This window comes from Mustela nivalis (genome assembly GCF_964662115.1).
Source record: "Mustela nivalis genome assembly, chromosome: 2".
In the NCBI taxonomy this organism is placed as follows: domain Eukaryota; kingdom Metazoa; phylum Chordata; class Mammalia; order Carnivora; family Mustelidae; genus Mustela; species Mustela nivalis.
Genome location: NC_139021.1, coordinates 38,331,598 through 38,357,634, shown reverse-complemented (window position 1 = coordinate 38,357,634; position 26,037 = coordinate 38,331,598). Strand labels below are relative to the sequence as shown.

At 45.5% G+C, this 26,037-nt stretch overlaps 1 long non-coding RNA gene across 1 annotated transcript; it reads left to right on the top strand.

The window, feature by feature from the left end:
- Positions 1–555: 555 nt before the first annotated feature.
- On the top strand, positions 556–11,194 carry LOC309859504. Its single transcript, XR_014308736.1, has 2 exons — positions 556–687; positions 11,041–11,194. It is a non-coding gene; the product is annotated as an uncharacterized lncRNA (long non-coding RNA).
- The last annotated feature ends 14,843 nt before the right edge of the window (positions 11,195–26,037 follow it).

Here is a 26,037-nt window from a genome sequence, read left to right as displayed (position 1 = left end):
GTGAATTAATTCTGACAAAACTCTAGCCAAAAAAAGCAAAGAGGGCCAATTGCATTCTATCTTCCTTAAACCCCAAACTCACGACTTATCTGGGGTGCCCCAGTGTCAGGGACAAGGGCAAGATAAGCCTGAACCACCCCAACACCCCCCCAACATACACACAAGCCTGCCTCCTTCTTAACGAGGGCATTGGAAACTCAGTCTGGGAACGATTTGTTCAAGGTTTGAGCAGGTTGGCTCCTAGACAAGGAAGGATCTTGGGGAAAAACAGTATAATGTAATTGTAACAAAAATCTCTTTTCAATAGGAGATTTGCAGAACATTAAACACTACCCACAGACAGCCTCAGATGGCGTTCCCAGTGGAAGAGAACTGAGGGGCTTTTGAATCTTCGTTTCCTCCCTGCTATACTTGAAACATCTCCTTCCTCTTGGGATATTGGGCTCGAGGTTTGGCAATGAGGTGGCATTTCCTTAAAATGGGAAGAAAATACATATTTTTGTGGCTACGGCTCAGGTAGCTCAAGTTCCCAGAGGAAACAAAAGTCTTTGAATGGAATGTTTGCCTCATTCGGTCTAAACAGCGTTGATTTGTTTATGTCTTAACCTCCGTTTGGTGATTAATGAACAAAAATATATCTTCTGAGACGCAGAGCATGCTGGATCCTTTTCAGTGGGCCACACTCGGGTAAGTAAAGATGAGGGGAAGAGAGGGCCTCTGCGACTCTGATGAAATACAGCCTTCTGAATTCATCTGAAGTTTGGGTGAGCTGGGCTGTTCCCACAGAAAATATCAGCCTTCCATTGGTATTTTTCTGTTTCTGCTTGGTAATCATGACTTGGAAATTTTAGATTATGTCTTGGTATTTAAAAAAGTAAATAACTATATAATTTTGTTGCATCGCATAACATGATAGAATGGGAGATTAGTGAGGTTCCTGGATTTGACTGGAGAAGCCGCTCCAGGAGTTACTGGCTGTTGGATCTTGGGAAAGCCATTTTTTTTTCCTTCTAACCTTCAGTTACCTCAGGTATGGAATGGAGTGATAATGCTCATCCTGACCCTAGAATGAGTTTTAAAATGCTACGAGAATTGCAAAGCTTGTCACCATAAAAATGAGAAGGGAAAGGAAGCCAAGATCTAGTGTGTAAATTGATTCTGGCAGGGCTGTCTACACCTGAGTGCTGTCTACACCGCCAGTCTTGCTGTCTCCCACCCCAACTCATCCCCCAGTGGCAGCCCAAATGACATAGGTCATATCATTCCCAGCTTCAAAACATTTTCCCACTGTAGTCAGAATACTACTCAAATTCATCTCAGTGGCCTGTGAGGCCTGGTCTGATCTGGCTCCCCTTCCTTCTACAGGCACAGGGCCCCCCACACTGTCCTTCTCGCTCTCTGCTTTAGTCACTCATCTTCCTTCAGTCCTTTGAGCACGTGTGGCTTCTTTATGTCTCAGGGCCTTTGCACATGTCAGTCCTCCTTTCTTCACTGGGCAAATGCTTTTCATCCTCTTCAGTTGACCTATTATTCCCTCCCTCTCAGGCTGACTGCCCTACTGACCAGACACCTCAGGGGGCGCCATTCACAAAGACTACAGTTTGCACAGCCGAACATGGTGACCCTGTCCTCCTCTCGACCACCTCTCCCATTATTCCCTTGACTTGTACTGCCCGTCTCCTTCACAGCAATGTGCACATTTCTAGTCACTTAGTAAATGTCCATCTTCTCCACTAGACCTTTGGGGGTAGGGACTGTGACTTTCCTGTTCACCTCAGAATCCTTAGCACCTGGAACGGTGTCTCTGCACACAGAAGGTACTCAGTAAGTACACATGGACCCAGTGTCTATGAAGTAGAGATGAGTACATGTCATGCTGTCTCTATCCAACAACACTGAGTAAGTTTGAGCACAGAGGTTTGACAAGTGTCTCAGCAGCTCCTCCATCCATCCTCCTCTGTCCCAGCGCCCGCACTGACCTGGAAGATGAGAAGTCTGAATAGGACACCAGCCAGGTTCAGAGGACCCCAGAGGAAGAAGAACGACGGGGCTGCTGGAACTTGAGCTCTGCCTTCTGTTTCTAAGAGACATCCCTGCCCAGGAGAAGTATTAACTTCTCTCTCTGGAAATGGATTATTCCAAGGGAAAGTATGTGAGAGCAGAGCCCAAAGTCCTAAAGATCTGAATTTTAATTCTGCCCTATCATGGACTAACTGGTAATTACTGGCATGGGATGATAACATGTGCTATCCTTTATCTTTGATAGGACATTTAAGCAAAGCATTTTATAAGTTCTAGACAATGGCTCCAACAATGTGATGGCATATTATTATTTACAGTTGCGCGTAACCCTCCCTGTGAAGGCAGCCAACATGGCTTCCCTCTCACGGGCTCTTGCCCTGCAGCTGCTTTAGTCCTACCTTGGTGGCTAACCAATCACAAAAGAATTAGGAGCAGAAGGTAATGCCCACTCTGTGCTCTGCATGATATTAAAATGCATAACACTAGCTTACTTGGCACTGTTGTTTGGTGACCCTCATTCATTCCTTGCCACTTTGAGCAAATATTTATCCAGTGCATTCTCTGCACCAGGACTGTACCATGTGATGGAAAGGCTGTGTCTCCTGCCTTTGAAGACCTCAGCAGCTCGTGCAAGGGAAGAGGGGACACCGGGACCCAGCATACAGATGGAGGGGAAGTCTATTCTAATGATTCATGGCAGCAAGGCAGGAGGCTGATGAACTCCCCCTGAGCAAGGAGATGATTCTCAGGGAGGCCTTCTCGTCAGGCCACCATGGGTTTGACAGGTTGCAGAAGGTGGAGGAGGCTGTGGACTGTAAGCCTGAGCTGAAAGCATTGTTGTTACCATCCTGATGGGTTAGAGTTGGGGCTGGGTTTTGTTGACCTACTGATGCTCCATCCAGCTTTGGAGGGGCTGGATGTTTCAGGAAATATTTTAATAAGATCTCTGGAGAAAAGATAAGAATGAAGGAAATAAACAAGATCCTTAAATGGGCCACATTAGAAATGCAGAGAAACCTAAGTAGGGAGGGAAAAGATAGGAGGGAAGACAGGAGCAGAGGAGGTGAGGGCCGACCAATACGGAGGCGGCCAAAAAACTTGAGAAGTGGGATTGTAAGACATTGTGCTATGAGTCGTTTCTGCAGCTGCAACATAATTCCCTTCATCTTCCCAAACCTTCAGTAAAGTCCATTCAAGACCACCTCTGTGAGAGGTTTGATTGAGAAGTTAAGAGAGGTGACTGAGTTGCCCATCTGGGTTGAACAACCCAAGTGGTATGTTAAAACAATGCCTGAACCGACTAATTTGGGGGAAGCAGGAGCTCATGACCTAAGGTGACCATAAGGCTGTAAGTTGCCCAGAAACTCCTGGGGCTTGAGAAAGTAGTCAGAGTGTCCAGCAACTGTAGATAGAGGGTTTGAATAATCTCATCCAGCCCTTAGGGGCTAAGAGACCCCAGCTAACATCCAGGTATTACACTTCTATCATCTCCTTTGATTGAGCAACAAAGAAATATCATTATCCTCATCTTCCAGAGGAAAAAGCCCAGGGAAGGTAAATTCTGTCCCAAAGTCTGAAACCTAATAAGAATCAAATCCGGAATTTGAACCCAAGTCTTCAGCTGCAGTTCTCTTTAATGGTTTGTTTTGAAATTATTACAGATACACAGGAAGTGGCATAAAATAGTACAGGGAAGCACTTTACCCAGGTATCCCAATTTCAGCCACAATTTAATGTTCTTCCTGCCATCCGCTGAAGCCAGCAAGAAAAAGCTGAACTGCAGAGACCGGAGTTGAGGGCTAAAGCAGGACTTTTGAGGCTTTGAGATCATCAAGGCACTACGTCTCTTGCTGGAAACCAGAAAACAAGCATAAAAAGAGTTGGGCCCGAGGAAGCTCAAATTTCTCTCAAATAAATAAATAAAACCTTTAATAATAAAACAATAACAACAACAACAAACAACCCTGGGGCAGTGGTCTGCAACCTGGCAGCTCATTCCAGTCACCTGGTGGGCTTTTTAAAAAATACCAGGGCTGCCCCTACCTCCGCCCAGCCATGCCCCCCTCCCAAGGTCTCTAATGTAATAAAAAAGATCTGGGGCTTAAGCATCGGTCTTTCTCCAAGCCCCTAATATGCCGCCAGGTTTGTAATAAGCAACCCGTGTCTAGAACAGCAGCAAACCTTCGTATCAGCAAAGCTCTGAAGTGAGCACCCCCGTCTCAAGAGCCCCCACCCCCCCCACTGCCCGTGTCAAGCTACCCTCCTTCGTGGATCCCTTCACGGAGTCCTGTACTACCTGCAAGCATAGCCAGCAAATGGAGAGGTTCCTGGGGTAACCTGGTGGGGGATATTACTCTGTTGTGTTTCCCCGCAAAGCTTTGTGGTCCTACCGCCCAGAGCTGAGCTTCCCTTGCTGAAACAATAAATCAGCTCTGGGCACATCAAAGGAGATTAGCATTCCTCTGGCACTGGCTTTGTTTTCCGATACATCTAAAGGAAGCAGGTCCACTTATCTCCAGAACGCTCTCCCAGAAAGCTCAGTTGCCTGCTGTGTGAGGTCACCCACCGGCCCACAATTTGCATCTCTCACACCTTGTCCGGAAGTGGGGAGGAATGGGCTTGCTTTGTTTCCTAGCACTGGGGAAACAGATTTCTTCTTAAGCTTCACACAATAAATTGTATTAAATCCTTTCAGCAGCGTTTCCATGGCTATGTGAAAGCAAAATCATACAGTAATTGTTTTCAATAATACAGCAAGGCGAGCTGGAGAGTACATCTTAATTTTTCTCATCTGTGCAGTTTTGGGGTGTATGAAAATGTTCCCGAGACAGGGGAAAGGTTCCCATATTCCCTGGGAGTTGCTCGGAGAGTGTAGTGCAAGGTCAAATACAGACTGAAATAAACAAACCTCCCAAATCCCTCAGTCCTGTGCTTTGGCCATTTGAGCCCTAGGGCTGTTTTGCTTATTTTAAGTGGGAATTTGGATGGCATTTATCTTTTCGTTGCTTGGTCACCCAAACCCAACCTCCCACTGTGTAAAGCCTGGTTCCTGATTCCCAAACCTTGATAGGGAGAGATTTGGAGATATACCCTAGACAAAGGTGATCAGATCTTCAAGTTCTCTATCAGGTTTATGCCATGGAACCGGGGTACTCGACAGAGATGGGCTTTCCAGTAGTCTTAGCTCAGGTATAACAAAATGTCATGGATAAGAGTCAAAGTCTTCAAAATCAACCACCCCAATCAACTGGATGGTTACCAATTTTCTCAAAGCTGAGATTCCATTTACTCATCTGTAAAATGAGGGTGATGATATTTACACACCAGAGGTTCTGAGTCGCAATTAATGCCTATAGAGTGCTTGTCCTAGCACCTGACAAAGACTTAGGGCTCAATAAATGGTATGCATTTCTTTTATCACCATTATCATGTTTATTCTTCAGCTGTAAAAGAATCCCTCCTCATCATAGCATCATACAATGACTCTAAGGGCTGTTGTCTGCCTGGGTAATACCCAGGAGGAATTCCGCAAACACTACTGAGCCCCTGCCACAAGCCAGAGAGCTTGCTAGGGGCTGGAAAATGGGGAAAGAGGGCCCGGTTCCTGTCCTCCAGGAGCTCTCAGACCAAAACTAGGACCCTCACCAACTGGTTCTGATGAACGTTACACCCAGATCGTACTTGGCCATGGCTGCTGGCCCACATTGTGTTACTACTCCAGGGGAAAATCAGTTCCTGACTCAAGCTAGAAAATCAGTTGGGAGAGAGCTCAGTCCCATCACTGACAGAGGTGTCATCTTGAGTCCTTATTCCACGTGGGCATTCAACTTCCAAATAGGGATGCAGGTCAAGTCTCTCAGCCAAGACCCAAAGAGTGTCTAGGGCAGACTTCACCCCGGGTCTTAGACTTTGACCATAGCTGAAGTTGATGAGCAATTCAATGCGTGGGAACTAGGGGATCTGGAAGAAGGAGAAGATGGGGGTGGGGGCATAACTTCGCCAACTATCAGATCCTCTTGTAGATAAGCCAAAGCTGGAAGGAAAAGGACATTGGCTCTGATCGCAGTCTGCCATTTTGAACTCTGTGGAAATTTATTTAACTTCTTCTTTTAATGTTTTAGATCATGAACAATTAAAAAAGTAATAGAATGCAAGAAGAGAAAGTTTCGCCCACACAGAAGTCATCTTTGGAGCCAAAACGAAGACATAGCTGAGATGCTTTGCTTTATATCCGTGCCCATGAGAGATGCTCCCTCTTCTGTAGGCCCCATGGGAGGCTTGGAATAGACTCACCAGATTCCAGGAGTTGAGCCTCAGAGGCAGCCAGTCAATGGCCTTTAGGAGGCCAGTGGGGGCATGTCCTCTTTTGCCTCTGGTCTGTTTAGGGACTCTGCCTGCAGCTTGTATTTTTTCAGCTCTCAATCTGTCCTTCATTCCAGAACACAGCTCATGCTCCTCTCGCTGCTTCTTCTAGAACTCTGTCACGAGGTGGAGCAGATTTGATGCCAGGATTCGGGCCCTTCCTTGGCACTCCCAACTCCCCTTTACTGCGGGACCCTCCCTCCGGTCATGCTTCCTGTTTCTGGTCTGTCTCCCCCACTGGTTTATGAGGCCCTAGGGAAGGGACTATCTCTTATGCCTCATGGGTCTCCAGAACATAGCAGAGTCTGGTCCATAGAACTATGCAATGAATACTTGTTGAATGAGCAAATGCCTATATGAATAAACGAATGGCAAAACTCTGCTTGAACAAAGGACAAACAAATGAGGATCCAGTGAACATCAGTGTGATGTGCTTTTAGATCTTTCTGTCTCTGAGATAGGCCCCTTGTCTGCCTTGGGCTGAGAGTCCGGTGTTACAGAACAATCCCTCATATTTCTTCAAAAATTTTCTGGCAAGTTGAGAGGGTCTACGAGCCATTGTCTTAGAACTATCTAAAGCTTAACAAGTACCCTACAGCCATACCTTTGAGATGATCACTATCCTCGCACCATGTCTTAACTTTTCCCAACTAGAGAGGCTGGGGATGAGAAACAGCTTTATCCCTAAACTCAGCAAGTCTGCTTCTTCTTGCATTTAAGTTCACTTGAAATGAAACCATCTGGGGCTCATCTCTCTCTACCCACACCTTCTCATACCAGCTTAAAAGAAACCAGTAGGCACTTTCAATATCCTGCCTGGCTGTCTCCTTAGCCAAATCTGCCATTTCATAGGTATATTCCCGTTTTTCACATTACCACAGGCAACAGTGTATCAAATTATCCATCATTACAAAATGAGGCTGGAATGCCTTTTTCCAGCCTCCAATCACAATTTCCTGCTTGGTCCCAAAGCCAATACCCTATGATTTCAGTTTTTATCACGGCAGCGTGCCTCTTCCAGGTACCAAATTCTGCTCTAATTATCTATGGCTGCAGAGTCAATCACCCAAAGCTTAGGGGCTTTAAACCACAATTTATTACATCTTGTGGCTTTATGGGTTGACTGAGCTCAGCTGGGTGGTTCTCAATTGGAGTTTCTCATGCAACTGCCGTCATATGTCAGCTAGGGCTGCAAATGTCTGCTGGCTTGGCTGCATGGCTGTTTGAGATGGGTCGCCCACATAGCTGGCAGCTGATTCTGGCTGTGGGCTGGGAGCTTGATTAGAGTACCTACCTATAACCCAGGTTTCACACAGCATGGAACATGCTTCCAAAAGGAAGCATTCTAAGAGTGAGCGTTCTAAGCGCCTGAGGCAGAAACTACAACTCCTTATGACTTAACTTCAAAAACCCCAGAGCATCATTTTTTTCACTCTATTTTATTAGTTAAGCAAGACACTATGGCCAGCCCAGATTTAGAGAGAGACTGGATCTCATCTCTTAAAAAAGGAAGAGAGGCAAAGGAGTTGTGGCCATATTTAATTTGTCACAAAGCTTCTAATCACTAAGATCTGTGTCCTCTCATGAAAAGTAATGGTCGGGGAAGATTATGGGATGGCTCTGCATACCTGTAACTTGTTCTTTTAAATGTTGATGTTGATCCGCTCCCGAGGCCATCTTGTTGTCCCTTGCCTCACAAAAATATACACATTCTAGGCATAGATGAACCCAACTTACCATTCTTCTGAGCTCTCTATCTGCAAAACATCTCTTAACTCTGACCCATGAATGCCAAAATGGAAACAATGACCCTGCCAGTTATCTATGAGGAACCCAGATCAGGGATATTGTTTCTCCAGGAATAATTAGGGTGAGCTGCTGAAGCAAAGAGGAAAATACACAGATCAAACATGTCGATAACTCACATTTAATCACCACTGTTAAATAGCAGACCAGGGTGTAAGTCCATGTCCAATTATGCACCTTACAGACCATCGGTTTTGATGGTTTAATGGCCATTGGCCCCGTCTTGCTATCTTCATCCTTTAGAATGGCAATTTCAGGTGGGTGAAAGCAAGGGATCCTTTTCCCATTTCTGCTTCCTCTGCCCCTGGGAACAAGCTCAACAGGAGGGATGACACTGCTGGAGAGGGAGGGAAGAGGAATAAAATGCGGCAAGCGTCTCTGCAATTCTGAAGGTAGGTTGGGGGACAAAGAATATATCCTGTGCTGCTCCCACAGCCATTTAGCAGTATCCTTTCACGGTGTAGGGGCGCTGCAGTGTGGTGAGAGAGAGGGCACAGCTCCGGAGTCTGATGGCACGGATACCGTCCCCACTCCCAACAGCTGAATGCGCCACAATGGACAACTTATTTACCCTCCCTGTGCCTCATTTCCTCAGGTCTGAATAATCATCTTACTTCTCATTGTAGTAGGCAATTCCTTGATCATTCCCTCCTTCTGGAAACACCCACAGAATAAATGAGGCATCAACAAACCATCCTGAAATGAGGTCATCAGGTGCATCTGAGGAGATGGCATTTAAGCCAAGAACCAGTAGATTGACAATAGTCATGCCAGGTATCTTCATTTCCAGTGGCTACGAGAGCAAATTACCACAAACTCGGTGGTTTGAGGCATCAGAAATGTATTCTACCGTGGCTCTGGAAGCCAAAAGTCCAAAATCAAGTGGGTAGGACCATACTTCCTCTGAGGGAAGAATGGGAGAATCCAACCATTGTGTCTCCCAGCTTCTGGTGGCCCCAGCGTTCTTTGGCTGGTGGCTGCATCACTTCCCTTCTTACCTCTGTGGTCACATCGCCTCCTCCTATTGTTCTCTGTGTCTCTGTCCCCTAAGGATATAAGTGATTGCATTTCAGGCCCACCTGGATAGTGCAGGATACGTTTCTCCTGTCAGGATTCTTCACTTAATCACATATTTGGCCATAGAAGGTAACATCCACAGGTTCCAGGGACTAGTATGAGGACATACCTTTTGGGGGCCACCATTGAACCCACTACGGTGTGGCCAAAGAATAAAAAGAAAGTCAGACTTGGGAGGACCTCCTCAGGTTGGTAGGGGATTTAGTGTAGCCACAGGAAGCCACCAGTGGGATCAGGTAGAGTTTGCCCTGAGATAGGTTCTACAATCACTCTTACTTCTCCCTGAAGAATGGATTTACGGGAAGGGTGAGGAGAGGGACAGCGAGAGCCAATTCAGAGGCTAGTGCCAATCGGAAATCGGAAGGAGGGAGAGAATCGGCCATTCACAACATCCCTAGGTTACAGGCACATAATTCTCCGCCAAAGCCCATTAACACAATATTGCAGTCTTTTGACAAGACAAATTCTAATTCTAAATGCTGCAGAACAAAACCCGGTCCTATCTCCACTTTATTTTACCTTAAACCCAGATAATATACTTCCACTGTTCACTGAAACGAACTCATACTCTCTCGGCCACAGAGTCCAGAGGCTCCCTCCATTATACTGATGACATGGCTTTGTGATCAGGAGTTCAAAGTGGCCTTGAGAGGAAGCTGAAACATTTGATTAATGACAGTCAGACAGAACAACCTCACGTCCGCTATCATGAAATGAAACACTTGCAGTGGAGCGCAGGCCCGTAAGCCACAGACTATAGCCGCCCCACCCCCCCACCTCTCTCCCCACCCCCAGGCTGCTCCTCTGTCCTCTGCAGCTACCTCAGTTGGTGGGTCCAGGAGCTCATAGATGTGCTCAGAAATGGACCTTCTGCGGAGATGAGACCAAGGTTTTTTTTGTGACTAAAAGGGGCAGTGCTTTGTGAATTTTCAGGCCAAAATGGTCTCCCTCATGCATTGAGCACAGATCTCTCAGGTCTGACCCAGGTACAAATGCTTAGACAAGCCTCTAAGTTCTATTTCAGAAACTAATTTGGCTCTTCTAGAATTTACCCTTGTGACTGCTTTCTGACCTTGCCTCACAGGGAAGGAGAGAGAGAACCAACATTTGCTGGAGGCCCACTCTGTGAAACGCACTTTCATACACACCCCTGTGGCCAATGGCCGACTGTGCCCTGGTTCTCATTCCACCCTGCCCTGCCCACCTTATTAATGAGACTCTTGATCTTTAACCGGGCTAGAGTGCCGGATAAATTATAGGACTCTCTGTTAAATTTGAATTCTGGATAAACAATGAAAAATGTCTTATTAAAGGTATGTCTCAAATTTTGCCTAGGACATACTTATGAGGCATCTGGGTGAGTCAGTCAGTTAAGCATCCGATTCTTGATTTGAGCTCAGGTCATGATTTCAGGATCTGAGATCGAGCCCTGTAACTGGGCTTTGCACTGGGCATGGAACCTGCTTAATACTCTCTCTCTCCCTCTCCCTCGCCCCTCCCCACCCACTGCTCACACACACACCGACACTCTCTCTCCTTCTAAAGGAAAACAAAATATTCATTATTTATCCAAAACTCAAATTTAACTGGGTGCCCTATATATTTTTTGTTAAATCTGGAACTGGGTTGCTCTAAATAAAGATGGCATTTCTCAATTTCCCTTGAAGTTAGGTAAGACCATGTGATAAAATTCTGGCCAAAGGTATATAAATGAAAAAAAATTTTTTTAAAGGAATTGGTGTGCTCTACTCTCTTTCTTCTTCTTACCTGCAGGCTGGAATATAAAAGTGATGCTGGAGCTCCAGCAGCCATTTTGGACTATGAGGTTATCCGAGGAATGGGAGCCACTCATGTAAAGCAGCAAGCTACAAGGATCTTCATCCTTGGTCTAGAACCCAAGCAAGAAATAAACTTCTACTTTATTTAAGCCGTTGTTATTTGGATTTTTATTTATTTATTTATTTATTTATTTATTTATTTATTTTTGCTACTTGTAGCTGAAACTTATACACTATGTCGTCTAATCTATGTCCCTCAATCTTCAAAGTAAAGCATATTATCCACATTTTGGCAAATAGAATCCTGAGGCTGGAGAAAATTTAAGTAGCTTAGCTAAGGTGGTCACGGTAATTTTGAGCCAAGTTTTGAAACCCCAGTCTATTTGCACTGTATTATTTTCTATACCACAGTGCTTCTCTGAGTGAGAATTTCTATCAAATTCCCAAGAGTCTGGAACATAATATCAAATTTGCTTCCATATGTCTGGTATCTAAAGCATTTAGCTCTTCCCTCATCACAGGCACAGAATATGGCATCTGTTAGTGTTATGCAATGTGGACCTCCATCTTTACGTCTAAGACTTGAGAGAATGGCACCGAAGGACCCATTTTATGTATTTCCTTTAGGATCTCTAAACAAATTTATTTGGCCTATATTTTAACAGTTCCCTGCAAAAAAAAAATGTCTTAACTGAGTAATGATTCAATACGAAGTCCTCAGCCTTTATAGAGAATCAGCATTAAAGGATCTATTTGAAGGATGTTTCTGTGTCTTTTGAAACACATTGTGTTGCTTGGGGTTCCTTGTAAAACACAATTTTCATGCAGTAAACTTCATGTAGAACTTAATGCCGGGGGGGGGGGAATAATTAAATCTATTTGGGTCCAAGTCCGTTTCCTTTCCCCCCTTCCCTTTATCGTACCTTCCCTTGCCTTCCACCCTCCCTCCCTGCTTTCCTTTCTTTCTTTTTACCAAACATTGAGAGAATAATAAAGTTTCCCGGACTCTTTGAGCTAAAACTCAGGTTCATTTGCAGTCTTTCAATCAACTAGATACTAAAATATTTATTTGTTTTTTCTTTCTTTCTTTCTTTCTTTCTTTCTTTCTTTCTTTCTTTCTTTCTTTTTAATCTTTTTTGTTTTATTCCTCCAATATTCTTCTTTCTCATCTCTAATTATCCACTTCCGATATATTTTTATTACTGTACATCACTTCAAACCTGCCTTCCTTTACTTAACAAATGTTTATTCATTGTCTCACTTGCACAAAGCCCAGAAAGCGATGAGTTACTGGTATAAATTCCTAACTGAGCCTTAGCTTGTAAGTCATGAGCACTATTTTCTTTTGAAAGGTACTTGCAAATCTCTACCAAATAATCTATTCCAGAATTTAGGTGATGAAACCCAGTATTTCCCCAGATTTACATTTTTTCCCCATTTTGAATACCAAGATATTAGCGCCCCCCCTCCCCCCCACCAAGTCTTCTGACAGAAGATGTGCAGCTGCCACAAATCTCAGGCACCATTAACAGTACCAGTCCTGGGGAGAACTGTGACGAGATCAACATGTTCACAGCAGCCATTCTGCTCCCTTCTTATTCTGGGGGGACTGCGGGGGGGCGCTGACAGCCTAAGTGGGGGTGTTCCTGGGTTTCCAATCACTGAGTACTTTGGGGCCTCTTCTCACACTCTTCTAGCTACCAACATCCTTGTCCAAGGACTTTACCTGCATGTATATCTCTGTATAAAATTCATCCTTTTCCTTCCCTGGGAACAATGGAGGGGCAAATTAGGGAATGAAAGGAATTGTGTACACTAGTGAATAGGGCCCCTCAAAAATGTGAAAGGAAGAGAGGAGGTAAGAAATCGAGGCTGTCATGACATCTGAAATTGGCCCATGGAGTCGGGCATGCTCCAAGCTTACCTTGCCCCGCGTGAGGAAGCACCAGCAGGTCCGGGTCTCCATGGTGATGCAGCCTGGCTTGTCAAATATTACTGAGCTTTCAGAGAGTGGAAAAAAAACACCACCAAGCAGACAGCTTGAGTTTTTTCTTTAGCCTGGATGTGGGAGTGGAATTTTGATTTTTGACTCCCATCCCTAGAAATGGTTGACCCCATCATCTAGGAGAGCCTGCATTTTCTGCCAACTTAAGCTGAAAGGACAGCCCCCCAACAGTCCCTCTTCCTGACACGGGGCCCTCGGCGTGGGCCTCACAGAGAAGCGCTGGAGCTCTCCCCGAGTTCGGTGCCTCCCTCCACACATCACCTCTGCCTACACTCTTGCGGCGGATGACACATCTTGATTCTGTTCCCTGCCAGCCTCGATGGGTGGCTCACCTGCGGGGACACGACAGGGTTGATTGAAGTACTTTCACATACTCTGTGAGGTAGCTTTATATGCTCGGCTTGGCTGTTGAGGAAACAAACTCAGGAAAATTTAGTGACTGGCTTAAGGTAAAAAAAAAAAAAAAAAAAAAAAACAGCAGTCAGGCCTGAGAGGCCATCGCTTTAACTTCCGGGCAAGAGTTATTCTCAGGCCTCTTTCGATAAGTGTTTGCTAGGAGCCAAGCAAGATGGCCTCGGGAGCCTGAGCTTGGGCCTCACCCTTCCCCAGTGCTCTGCTCAGGTTCTCATGTCCTCAGCGGTGTCTGGGGACTCCATTCCCAGGCTGTGAGTCTGTTAGCGTCAGAGACAGCGTCTGGTTCTAATTCCAACTGCCCAGTGCCTTGTGTGATATGTGAACAGTAACAGAGGAGTGGAAGACCTTGGGGCTCAGCCCTCTGGTGCTGTCTCCCCAGCATGCTAACAGCTCTCTGGTCCTTCCTGCACTTTGTATAGAAAAAAGAAAGAAAGAAAGAAAGAAAGAAAGAAAGAAAGAAAGAAAGAAAGAAAGAAAGGGAAAGAGAAAGGGAAGGGAAGGGAAGGGAAGGGAAGGAAAGGAAAGGAAAGGAAAGGAAAGGAAAAGAAAAAGAAAAAGAGAGAAGGAAGGAAGGAACGAACATGGGTGGGAGGGAGGGAAGAAAGAACGAAAAAGAGAAAAAGGGAAGGAGGGAGGGAGAGAGGAGGAAGAAAGAAAGAAAGAGAGGGAAAAAGAGAGAAAGAAATAGAGGAAGAAAGGAAGGAAGGAAGAAGAAAGGTCTTTTTCCTTACAAAGTCATCTCCACTAGACCACTGCCATATTCAGTGTATCAATGGGCAGATTAGGGATGTGGTGGGACATCTTAGTGGGAGAGATTTAAGGGCCTGGAATAACCTCTGTCTCACCAAGTCCACTTCAGAAAATCAAACAAGCCAGAATATGATCCTCTTTTCTGTTTCTGTCTTAACGGTTTTGGGACTGTCGTCAGTGGAAACAACATACTTCGCAATAAAAATATTCCTGGCTGGCCAAGTGGCACATCTGGTCGGTCACGACGAGGGAGAGAAGGGACTCTTTCATCCCCCAGCAGCCTAGGAGAGGGATCTGGGCGGGCCTGCCCCTGGGAATGTTTGCGAAGTGTCATCTGAGGAGCCCTAGGAGAGCTGGGATGATGGATTTCATAAGTGAAATCAGGAAAACTCGTCCAGAATAAAGTTTGGATGGCTTTATGAAATCATGGAACAGAAGAGCTCCTAAGTGAGGATAATTAATCTATCCATCTACTGCTCTGCAGGACAACATTGAAATTACACCAGAAAATTCACTTTTTTTCTTTAATCTGCACAATAGGAAGCTCTGAAAACCTCCCTGGATGATCGTTTTAAATACCTCACAGACTTCGTGAGAAGAAAAAAGTTTTCCTTCTTCCTAACCCAAATCCCTCTTGCTGAAATTTAAATCCACTCCCTCTTGTTTAGAAAGCAGTGGAGGGTTTCAGGTCTTGACCCATTTGCACCAACACATGAAATAAACTTCTGTTTCTTAGAAGACCTTGTGAAATACACCTGGTAGGACCCTTTGCTGCAAGTTCCAAATACCCAACTAAGTAACTAAAACAATAAAGATCCTTTGAGCGGGAATGCAAGGTCTAGGGATGGAGGAGTCTCAGACACAACTGAGTAGGATGTAAGAAGCAAGAACAAAGCACTGGGAGATTGAAGGGGGTGGAGCTGAGGACCTGTGACCTGCACAAATAGAAAATGCAGAGGTAAGTTGAGGTTTGGAACCTTAATAATGCCAGTAAGGACTTGGGTTCTTTTATCTTTTCTACTTAGAGTCATCTGAAAGCTATTTCCCTCAGGGTGGCAAAATAGCTACTGTGGCTCTAGTCCTTATATCTTTATAACATACCATCCCTTCTAAGCAACAATCCTGACATTCCCCCTTGATGAGGCCAGCGTGGGTCATGTGCCCACACTTGAACCAGGAAATGGAGTGTAGTGATTGGCCCCTCGACCTGGGAGTGAGGTTCCCAGAAGCAGAAGGGTTTTGTGGGGAAGAAGAAAACAAAATGAAAATCTCGGTGCGGTTAGGGAGGGAGAAGGCATGTGATTGGATGCCCCTGAAAGTTAAAATGCATGATATGACTTTCTGCACCTAGGACATATCCTCAGACCTATGGTCTGTCCACTTAGAGAGAGAGATTTATAACTCCCACAGATCAGTGATGATGGGAACGACCTGGGCACGTGTTAAAGATGCAGTTCCTCTCATTCCTCCCCGGAGCTTCCAGTCAGTGGGTCAGGGATGGGGCCTGGGAGTTTGTAACTCAATGTGTTCTCCAGGTGATGCTTGTGAGACCACCTCACCCCCACAGCCCACCCCAGCACATGCTCTCCTTGGTCCTACAAGCAGGGGAGTACATGGGGGCTGCAAAGATCTTCAAGCTGAGGGGAACATGCTCAAATGGTATGCGTTCTGGATATAGAAGAGATTTCTGGAAGGTGCTTCTGGACCTGGCCATTGTGAGTACTGGTCAAAAGTCTGTGGATAATAAAGAAAATAGTTGGAGGCCCTTGTTGGGCATGAGTTCTGCCAAGGGTACCGAGCTGAAGCGCTTTCCATGGGATGTGCCCTGTGAGTGATACATCTCCTTCTGCAGACTTTCAGGGAAAACCAGAGAACACCATCCTTCTAAAACATTCTTTTGAAGTAAAGAAACTTTATAATATGTCAAAATCCCCACATAGTGTTTTATTTGGTATCTATATATTTAGTATCTATATAATATCCAGAAGTCACTATTTTGTCAAAGTTTCTTCAGTTGAAGTCACCTTAAGCAGTTTTAATGTACTTAAGGAAGGATCCCTGAGGTAGCCAGAGCCTCCACACCTCTCCGAGGCCAACAGCAGAAGCTGGAGGGTGGTCAGGGTCCCAGCAGGACTCCCTGGGTTTGTGTTCCTCTCCAAACGTGCGCAGCTCTTCCCCCAACTCCACACGCGCGCTCTCCCTGCCTCACCCAAGAAGACACCGCCACCTCCATGGCTCCCAGTTACATCGCACCTCTGGCCAGTCACCTGCACCCAAAGACGATTTTTGCATCACAGCTGCAAATTCTAAAAGGGAGACTCCGGTCAGCTAAGCAAAAGGCAAGACGGCAGCCTCGTGTCCAGTTAGCTGTGACGGGGAAGAAGAGGGCTCAGTTGTACCAACACAGGACCAGAGCCAGTTTCTACTGGAAGAAGGAACTTCATTCTCAGGGGAAAAAAAGTCATTGGAGGTTGAGATGATGCCCCCCAAAAGGCCATTGACGCAATTACCGTAAATCCCATAGCTCTTAAGTGAATTTTTATTGTCTTCATCCCAGAGGCATCTGGAAACATTAAAAAAAAAAAAAAACCTTGTGGTGCGTATGTACAGAGCTGGACACACTCATGGCTGTTCCAACTGACTGCACTAACCCCTCTGTGCTCCCAGGTCCAAGGCCAGCACGTGGGAGCCAGTGCTCTAGAGGAAGAGAGAGAAACTAGTTGCTTCTTGGGAGTCCTTGACCTCTCTTGTGGCATCCTTGCAAAGAAATGGGAGGAGGTATGGTTGCTTGTTAGAGGTGATTAGAGAAAGAGACTGGCTTCTTCCCCCTTGGCATCTCTCCGGGACCACCTGGTCCCTCCCTGGCAGGGCCTTGGAGCCCACCGGCCACCGAGCCTGCGTGGCTCCTGGTACCATTTCAGCATTTCAGCCTTCGCAGGCAGCGGACGGCCTACTTCCTGGCAGCTCCAAGCTGCAGGAGACTAATAAAATGAGCCCTGATGAATGGATGGCTCTGCAGTCATATTGAGCTCTTGGATTTATTCTTGTTGATAATTTGAGTGGAGGAGACCACAGGGACTCTTACTGGTATATGGAGGAGATAAAATTCTGATGAATGAACCTTTACCTCGTTGCTTAAGGATTAATGCATAATTAAGAGGGCTGTTGACCCTAATTGAAATGATGTTGCCAAGGTGAGCCAAATGGTAGTTCTGGACCAGAGAGATAGAGTTTCCTGCCCACAGCAAATCTTCTGCAAGCAGAGGAGCTCACTGTGGTTTGGGCGAAGTTTAGAAATGTGCTTCACTCATGAAGGCTCTGTAACCTGGATTTGGAACTAGATCTGAGGAAGGGTGCCAATCAGATTCTGTCTTCCATAGGCCTCCTGGCTAAGCAGACGGGACCAAGAGAGACTCAGGAGGTCCATGCATTCCAGGCCTCCATGCAAGGTCTCTTCGCTGGCCACCTAGGCGAAGAAATTCCAGAAACTCCCAGGAAAAGGTAGCATGAAAAAAATACAGACTTGGGGGCCAGCCCTAGCTCTGCTTCTCAAGCCCTCATGGGACCTTAGATAAGTCACTTAATCTTTCTGGCTCTCAGGTCATCCAGAAAATGATATTCCTCACCTGGCCTCTCTGAAGGTCACATGAAATGTTAAAATGCTTCATAAATGTTGAAACCCTGTACAGGCACATAGGGAGGGCCCTGTTACTGGAAGAGTCATATGCAAGTGCCTGAAATCAAAGCAAAAGGTTTTAGAGCATAAAAACATTCACTACCTAAGTGTATAGTACGTATGATATCAGGCGTCGGTCCAGACCTCCTTACAATTTGTTAATACTCCTTTCCACCAAAAGCAAAAGGCTGCCCTTTCCGAATGGTCTGATCTCCGCAATATCTGGCCATATTTGCAAACCCAGTGCGAATGGATGGCAAAACGAAATTGCAGATCATGCAAAAAAATGAGGGATTTCATGAGGTCAATGGAAGTGATGTTGAAGAGTTCTAAATTCAGTCAACTAAGTCGCTGACCCAGGAGCAAGGCAGAGGTAGCCAATAACCAAATTAAGAGAGAAAAGCAAAGTTAGTGTTGCTTCGAAGAACACAATTTGAAGAGGAAAGATTTTCAAGTGGCACTTGGAGGACGTGATAAAACCCTTAAATATTTTTTAAAAATTACTCCTTTTTTTTTTTTTTTTTTTGATTGTGCTACAAAGATTAAGTGGAAAAAATTTAATGTTAACAACCAGGCAGTTTTGTTGGAAAATTTTCACGTGCAAGAAGTTTATTTCATTTATTCTTTAAGAAGTACCCGGTAGCTGGTATTGTTAAAGTTCAACTTATTTTTATAAAAAGCTTTTAAAGAAAGTTTATTTCTAGGCAAAATCACAAACCAGGCTGTGTGGCGTGTGTGGTTTGTTTGGCGTTCTTCCCTTCTGCCCCCCACCTTTATCTTTATTCTCAGACAAGTAGGACTTTTTATCATTGTTGAGTTATTACGGCTAATTTAACTATTTCCCCATCTCCCTCAATGGAAATGGTGTTGACCGTCTTTTTCAGCTAAAGGGAAGGAAAGGAATGACTTTCGAAGCTCTTTGGCAACGGGAAGGCCTAGGGTGTTGCTCTTTCAGGGATGAAGCCAAAATGGCTTGGAAACAATAGAGTGAGAAGTGAGCCCAATTTTCTGGGCAGAATGGATGCTGGCGAGCCAAGCTTCGGGCCCAGAGACAGGATGTGGCGGGGACTGGCTGAGCGGTATGAGTGCCATGGCCTTCGTGCACCTCCCATAGCCAGCCTGCACTTGGCTACTCCGGCTGGCCAGGCAGATGGCCCACCGTGTTTTCTCCAGCAGCTCCACCTCTCCCTTCCCAAACTGAAGAGGACCAAACTTCAGCCGGAAGAGTCAGGGTTGGCGGGGGTGGGTGCTGGGTGTCTCAGTAGGTTAAGAGGTTAAGTGTCTGCCTTCGGCTGAGGTCATGATCCCGAGCTCTGTGTTGGGCTCCCTGCTCATCGGGGAGCCTGCTTCTCCTTCTTCCTCTGCCCCTTCTGCTGCTTGTGTTTTCTCTCTCTCTGTCAAATAAATAAAATCTTTTTTTTTTAAGGGTTTTGTTTGTTTGTTTGTTTTGTTTTTTATTTCACTAGTCAGAGAGATAGTAGAGAAGCAGGGGGAGTGGCAGGCAGAGGAGAGGAGAAGCAGACTCCCCACTGAGCAGGGAGCCTGACATGGGACTCAATACCAGGACTGTGGGATCATGACCTGAACCGAAGGCAGACACTTAACCCACTGAGCTACCCAGCTACCCAGGCATCCCATAAATAAAATCTTTTTTAAAAGGTTTTTTTGTTTGTTTCGTTTTGTTTTTTAAAGAGTCAGGGTTTCAGGACGCCCTGGTTGACCCTTCACTGAGAATTTAACTTAGCTGTTCTCATGGAAATGAGCCCCTTCCTTACCAGCAAATTGGCTAAGGAATTTAACTTGCCAGAATCCTTGGTACCTACCCCTGCAGGTTCTGGGCCATTCGACGATATGCAGCTGGAAGGGAAGATCTCAGGGTGCTGCCAGGAAGACCTGGGTTCAAATCACAATTCTAAAACCTTCCTAGTTGTGTGACCTCAGGCAAATTATTTGATCTGCCTAAACTTCGATTTTCCCTTCTGCAAAATGGGAAGGGGTTTCCTAATAGGTCTGCCTCATGGATTTTGGGGTGTATTTGAGGTCAGACTTCCCAGAAGGAGAAAAAGAGAGGAGGACTCCTGTACCGGTGATTTATTTAGTTGAGGAAGCAGGCAGGGACCGGGAAGTGTCAAAATAAGAGATGGTTTCCCAGCCTGATCCTCTCGGGCACGTGGGAGGATGTTTGTACATTGGTTTGTCCTGCTCACAAGCAAACTGGGCTTTTGTGCACCCGCATTTGTTGCTCAGGGGCTGAGGGCCACAAAGGGAGGTAAACTCCAGGGACTCTGCACTGTGGGCAAAGGATCTCCAGGCAACCTTTGCTGAGAGTCACATGTGTAAACCGTTGGCAGCAGCATTATGGCGGAAGGCCCAGGGATCTAGGTGGAGGACACATGGCATCTGACATAGCAGGGGTTAAATGAGATGATGCGTGTACAGCACCTAGCACAATTACCATTGCTGTTGCCCCCATAGTTCCAATGATGAAAATTTGATTGCCACCCTCTTGGGCATTCTGCTAGGGGATGTGCCCTCCGGGCCCATGTCAAGGAGCTGGTGGTGAAGCCTCCATGCAGGTAAATAATACATTTAACTCACAGGAAAGAGAAAGGGCACTAACATTTATCGAACACCTGCTGTTCAAATGTCAGGCACTGGGCTGAGTGCTTTACATGAACTGTCTCATCGACTTCTTACAACACCCCCATCAGATAGGATTCGTATCTTCATTTTTATGGTTAAAGAAACAGATTCAAGAAATCAAAATGAATTATTCACTGTCACGTGGCTAAAAGGCAATGGAGCCAGGAGCCAAATGTGGTTATGTCTAGGGGATAAAGCAATATGCTTTTCACCCAAGCTACAGAAGCTACCCCTAAAAGGGGGATATGAAGGAGCCTACCTATTGCCTGCCCCATATATTCTAAGCAGCGATGTGCCCAGCTAAAACAATACATACCTCAGTTTCCCTTGCAACTAAGGCTGGCCAATAAAAGTAAATGAAGTCATTGTGTGTGGCTCCTTTAAGTAAAATGGATCCTATCGGGAAGCATTCTTTTTTGCTTCTCCCTTCATTCTCCTTCTCAGAACACAGATGTAATGGCTGGTGCTCCAGAAGCCATCTTGGGCTATGGAAGCTGGAGGCCTGTAGACGAACTCTAGGTATCTGGTCTCATTTTATGCCAAAGAAAATAAACCTCTATGTGACTGAAGTCACTTTTATTTCTGTTGTTGGTTTCTAGCAGCTGGCCCTAATCCTAACAGATTCCGATTATAAGATAGCAACGAGTTCTTTTAAGAAAGACTCTACTATCTTGAATCAAAGTAAACCACCCACTTGCTCCAGGCCCTCTTTCCTGGATAAATGATACATTTTTGTGTCACGTTTTTTGACATACTATGAAACTGAGCCCATTACGCCCCAACCCACATGTGGCTTTCTTAAGCACAACAGATAAAGTCAGATAAACCACAAGCAGCCTGAGGTTTCAGAATTTCCAGGGTGGGTATGATTTCCTACCTGTTGAAACTGGGGAAACTGGGCATATGCTGGGAGATAAGCCCTGAGCTGAGGGTTCTCAGAAAGCCTGGAACCATGCCCACTGCCACCTGAATTTCTGTACTTCCCCACACATCCCCCTTTTTTTGTTCTCTCATAGAAGCAGCAACCGGCTTCTCCCTGGGGAAGTGTTTGGCCCTGCATCTCCCAGCCTCCTACACTTCCCACTTTTGACACCTTTTTTTCTCTGATTGTAGTCCCAGGAAATGGTGTGTGCCCGATGACCTGACAATGGCTTCAATCTATATTCTGCCATTTGCGGAAAGAGTTGACCAGAAGCTTCTGTCAATAATGGAAGCTCCTTGGTTTGGGGCCCAGCGGAAGGCTTATCTAATCAGGGATGGTTTGTCAAAGTAAATTTCACATGCAACTGATTCCAGCACCTTGGGACGGGCTGTTGGAATAAATAATCACCATACACATATTGTTAGCTATGCCTCGTTAGAGATGGATTTTTGGAAATGGCATCCTGAAGGCTGCTTATCTGTCAATGCTCCTTTTAAGCATGGTAAGTGGTCCAGATTGGCTTTTCTAAAAAAATGAGACTGTTGCCATGGCCAGGTGCAATTCATCATGGTCACTGATGTCGCCGGGGCCAAAGGGAGGGCTGTGAAGGCCCGAGTTCACCTTCGGAACTTGCAGCTTCAAGTGCTGGAGGAAATCGGGGAAGGTGTTTCTCTGCAAAGTGAAGGCTTGATCAGAACTCTTCCAAAGGAGGATGTTGATGTCAGCGTGACGACGTGCCAGCTTCGAGTCATTGTGACTTCCCACACCTCCTCTATGTGTCTCTTGCCTCCCCTACTCTTCAAGCTGTGTTTGACTAACTCCATGGGGCCCACCTTAATACAACAAAGATATACTGGCTGGAAAACTGCTCTGTCCCCATGGATGGACCAAAGAAGGTAGAGAGTTTCTCTTTATTGTCTCCAGGCAGGACTGTGACAGGGGCGCTCCCTCAGGGCGCTTTTTTTTTGCTCCCCCATCCCACCCCATGATGGCAAGGACTGACCACCGAGCTCTCCATTCCTTGGGCACAATACAGCCCTGGTACATAGTAGATGCTCCAGACACAAATCAAGTTGAACTGGGATGGGCACACCCTCTGTTTGGGCTTCTTTTAACCGTGAGTAGTTTCTCTACCATGAGAATTACTAGCCAGGCCCTCTCACACACCCCAACCCAGCCTCATTGCTGCAGAAGAGAAGCATTTCAGCTAACTTCGGCCCGAGGCTGCGGAGAAATTGGAAGCTGCTGTCAATACTGTACTAAGGCAGGACTAATATCTCCTTGAGAGCCTAGCAAGTTAAAACCTCACAGCTGTCCTGTCAGGGGATGCTGAGGAACATCCCGATTCTGTTATTGGTGAGAAAACAAAGACACAGAGAGGTTACTTGATTCATATCTAAGAAAATATCCAAATATAGAGATTCTCATGAACTGTGAAAATCTAGATTTATCATAAAGGCAAGTTAAACACTAACTGAAAAAAAGGAAGAAATGTTAACTTACTTTGCAAAAGGATTCCTTTGTATTTCCTTAAACCTGGCAGGTGTCTTTGTGTCCGTAAAATGTAGCTGTTAACCAAAAAAATTGCGAGAGACAACTTTCAGCATGATGTTTGGTTCACAAAGCAAGGATCGTGTGTCCACTGGAGCTTGGCCTTAGTCGATCTGTATCCGAGGTGTCAGTGTAGAGCTCATGGTCACATTTCCACAGAGGAGTCTGGGGGGGGTCACTGGAGTATGTCATCAAACGGTCTTCACCCAGTTTCACTGAGTGAAAAAAGGACACCAATCCCGAGTCCTTTTGGGAATGGCCCTGCCTTCAAGGGGCCCAAATTAGCCACAGCTGTGATGCTAAACTGAATAACTATTGGCTATTTTGTTCACCCTTCCAGGGGCTTGTTTTCCCAGGGAGGAAAACAATCTAAGAGGTAAGATAAGGCAATTTTATGTTCTTGTCAGACGTGATATTCTAGGATTCTAAATCAGGAGGAACAGAGGCAGAGGGGTGGGAAAGGTTAGAATGGGCAGGAATGGTTATCGGGTAAAAAATAAAGAGGATGAAGACCTTTTATTCAAATTCCCACCAGTGCCCTATGAGTGGCTGCAGCATTACTCCTAAGAACACACTGGCCAAATGCATCCCATCCAGGCTTGCCTTGATTTTGGGAAGGGTGGTGTTCGCAAAGGGTCCATTGCTTAACAGCCCCCAGGGAAGTGTTTCCATTACCTGTTTGGTTTCTAAAGCACCAAAAGGAGAGGTTCCTCTTTCAAGGGAATTCACACCGAGGCTGGGAATCGGGAGAGCTTTCAAGTTCTCTCCAAAAGGGAAGTTGCCCTTGTTAATGGTTTTCTCTGCAGAGACCACCCTGCTGGCATTCAGCGAGATGAACAGTGGGCACAGGGACACAGGGACAGTGTGTGGTGCTCGAGGATCCCGGATCCACTGCAACAGCCCTTGACTTACGTTCTCTCCCCTTAAAAAACAAAGGCCTGAAGTTTATGGATGTGTTCATGAATGTCCGCTGGAAAGAAAGATTCTAGGAAGTAAGTAATGGCCGGTGACACTAGGGGCTTCAGGGATTCCTAACAAATTAGTGCTCCCTGCATTTCAATCTGTCTGCTCAGCCCACGGCCGGCTGCCCAGACCTGTTCAGCTTCTCTAGGAACAGAGAGAGAGAGACAGAGAGACAGAAAAAGAGAGAGAGAGAGAGAGAGCTGAGTTACCCCCAAGCCTCCACTCCTCAGTCCTCCCAGGAAGGAATTAGATGTGCTGGTTTGTTCAGGGGTTAGCCTGGGGGCTTTCCTCTCTGTAGAGAGTACCTTTTTCTGGTTCCTTGTGACGACTAAGCATCCATTGTGTCTTGATTAGGAGTCCAACGAATGGAATGCAGGGTGATCAATCTCTACCGTTCTAACCTGCTCTCCAAGTTTCTGTGAATATAAGGGATGTGGTGCGGCTACCATATTGCACAGCTCCAAAGGGCTCCATTCCCATGAGGATCCCAAGCTGTGGTTTGGGATTATTTTTAACCCCACTTGGCACCTAGTACATCATTGAACCACAATCTACATTCTTGTTTTGTTTTTTGTTTTAAAGATGTTTATTTATTTACTTATTTGACAGAGAGAGATCACAAGTAGGCAGAGAGGCAGGCTCCCTGCTGAGCAGAGAACCTGATGCAGGGCTCAATCCCAGGACCTTGGGATCATGACCCGAGCTGAAGGCAGAGGTTTAACCCACTGAGCCACCCAGGCGCCCCCCACAACCTACATTCTTAGACTTAAACCTAGATCTATGTGCTTCCTGTCTACCTGGTCATTTTTTCTGCTTAAATTCTGAGACTATTGTGTACAGTTCTTGTTTCCTTGTTTCTTGTTACCAACCTCGAGAAGAATCAAGCTCTGGGGCTAATTAACAAGGTCACTGGCTCCAGACCGCACTCAATTTTGTGAACAGGCTAACAACCTTTACCTCACCTTCAAGTCATGCCTCCACCCCCCTGATGTCATATGAAGACCTTTGTCAGCCCTAGACTCCTCCTAAATCATGTAAGATACATTAAAACATGCCCACAGTTTTCATGGAGAGCTAGATAAAGAAAGAGGAGAAAGTGACTCACATATATAATTTTTATATATAATATTGTTATTTATATTATATGTTAATTTTGCTGTAACTTTTTGAAAGGATGTTTCATTTTCATAAATTTGAGTGTATAAAAATAATTTTTTGTATGATCCAAACTTCGTATTTATTATAACTATATGAGAACTATACATAATCCATTATTAGATGACCTAATGTTACATTTTACCTACATTTCTTCATTTATTCTTTTAGCCTTGAAATATTCTGGCTATATTTATAGCGGATAAATATTTTTATGAAACCTGAAAAGCTTGTAGGCCTAGATGTAAGGACTCTAGGATAAACAGCCCTGCACTGCTTCCCACGTCCCCGCACTACCCCAGCCAGCCCAAATCTTCTTCTGGTGAATCCCAAGTAACTTCTGCTCCCATATGGTGCCTCGTAGGTGGATATTGTTGCTGGGTTCACACTTCTGCTGTTCCAGGTTCCATGGTTACCTGAGATGACCCCACCCCAGAGAGTTGCTGATCTTTCTTCTCTTTCAAGGACTGAGGCTCCCTCCTATGGATAATTCATACTACCTTCCCTAAACATTGGGCCACGGGGTTACTCAAGTGGCTTCTCTCTGTGCCCCTCCTCTCCCCTCGCTGCCCAGAACCCATGTCTCAAGAGGGACCTCAGAGCTTAAACTGCCCCTGCACTGGGGTGAATTCCTGACTCCCTGGGAAGTCTTTACCACCTCACTTTGCGTTGTAAGTAACCCCAGTATCTGGTGGCCTCACTAAAGACCGATGTACTTACTTTCCGAAGGGCCTTAGAAATTGGTCTTGGCCTCCCACAATGATGTGCATTCGCACCCTAACATCATTTTATTTTATTTAATATTTTCTTTAAAAATAGCTTTATTGAGGGGCACCTTAACAGCATTTTACACTTTTCAAAGAATCATTAATAAATATAAAAAATGTTTAAACATCATGTGCCAACCATACTC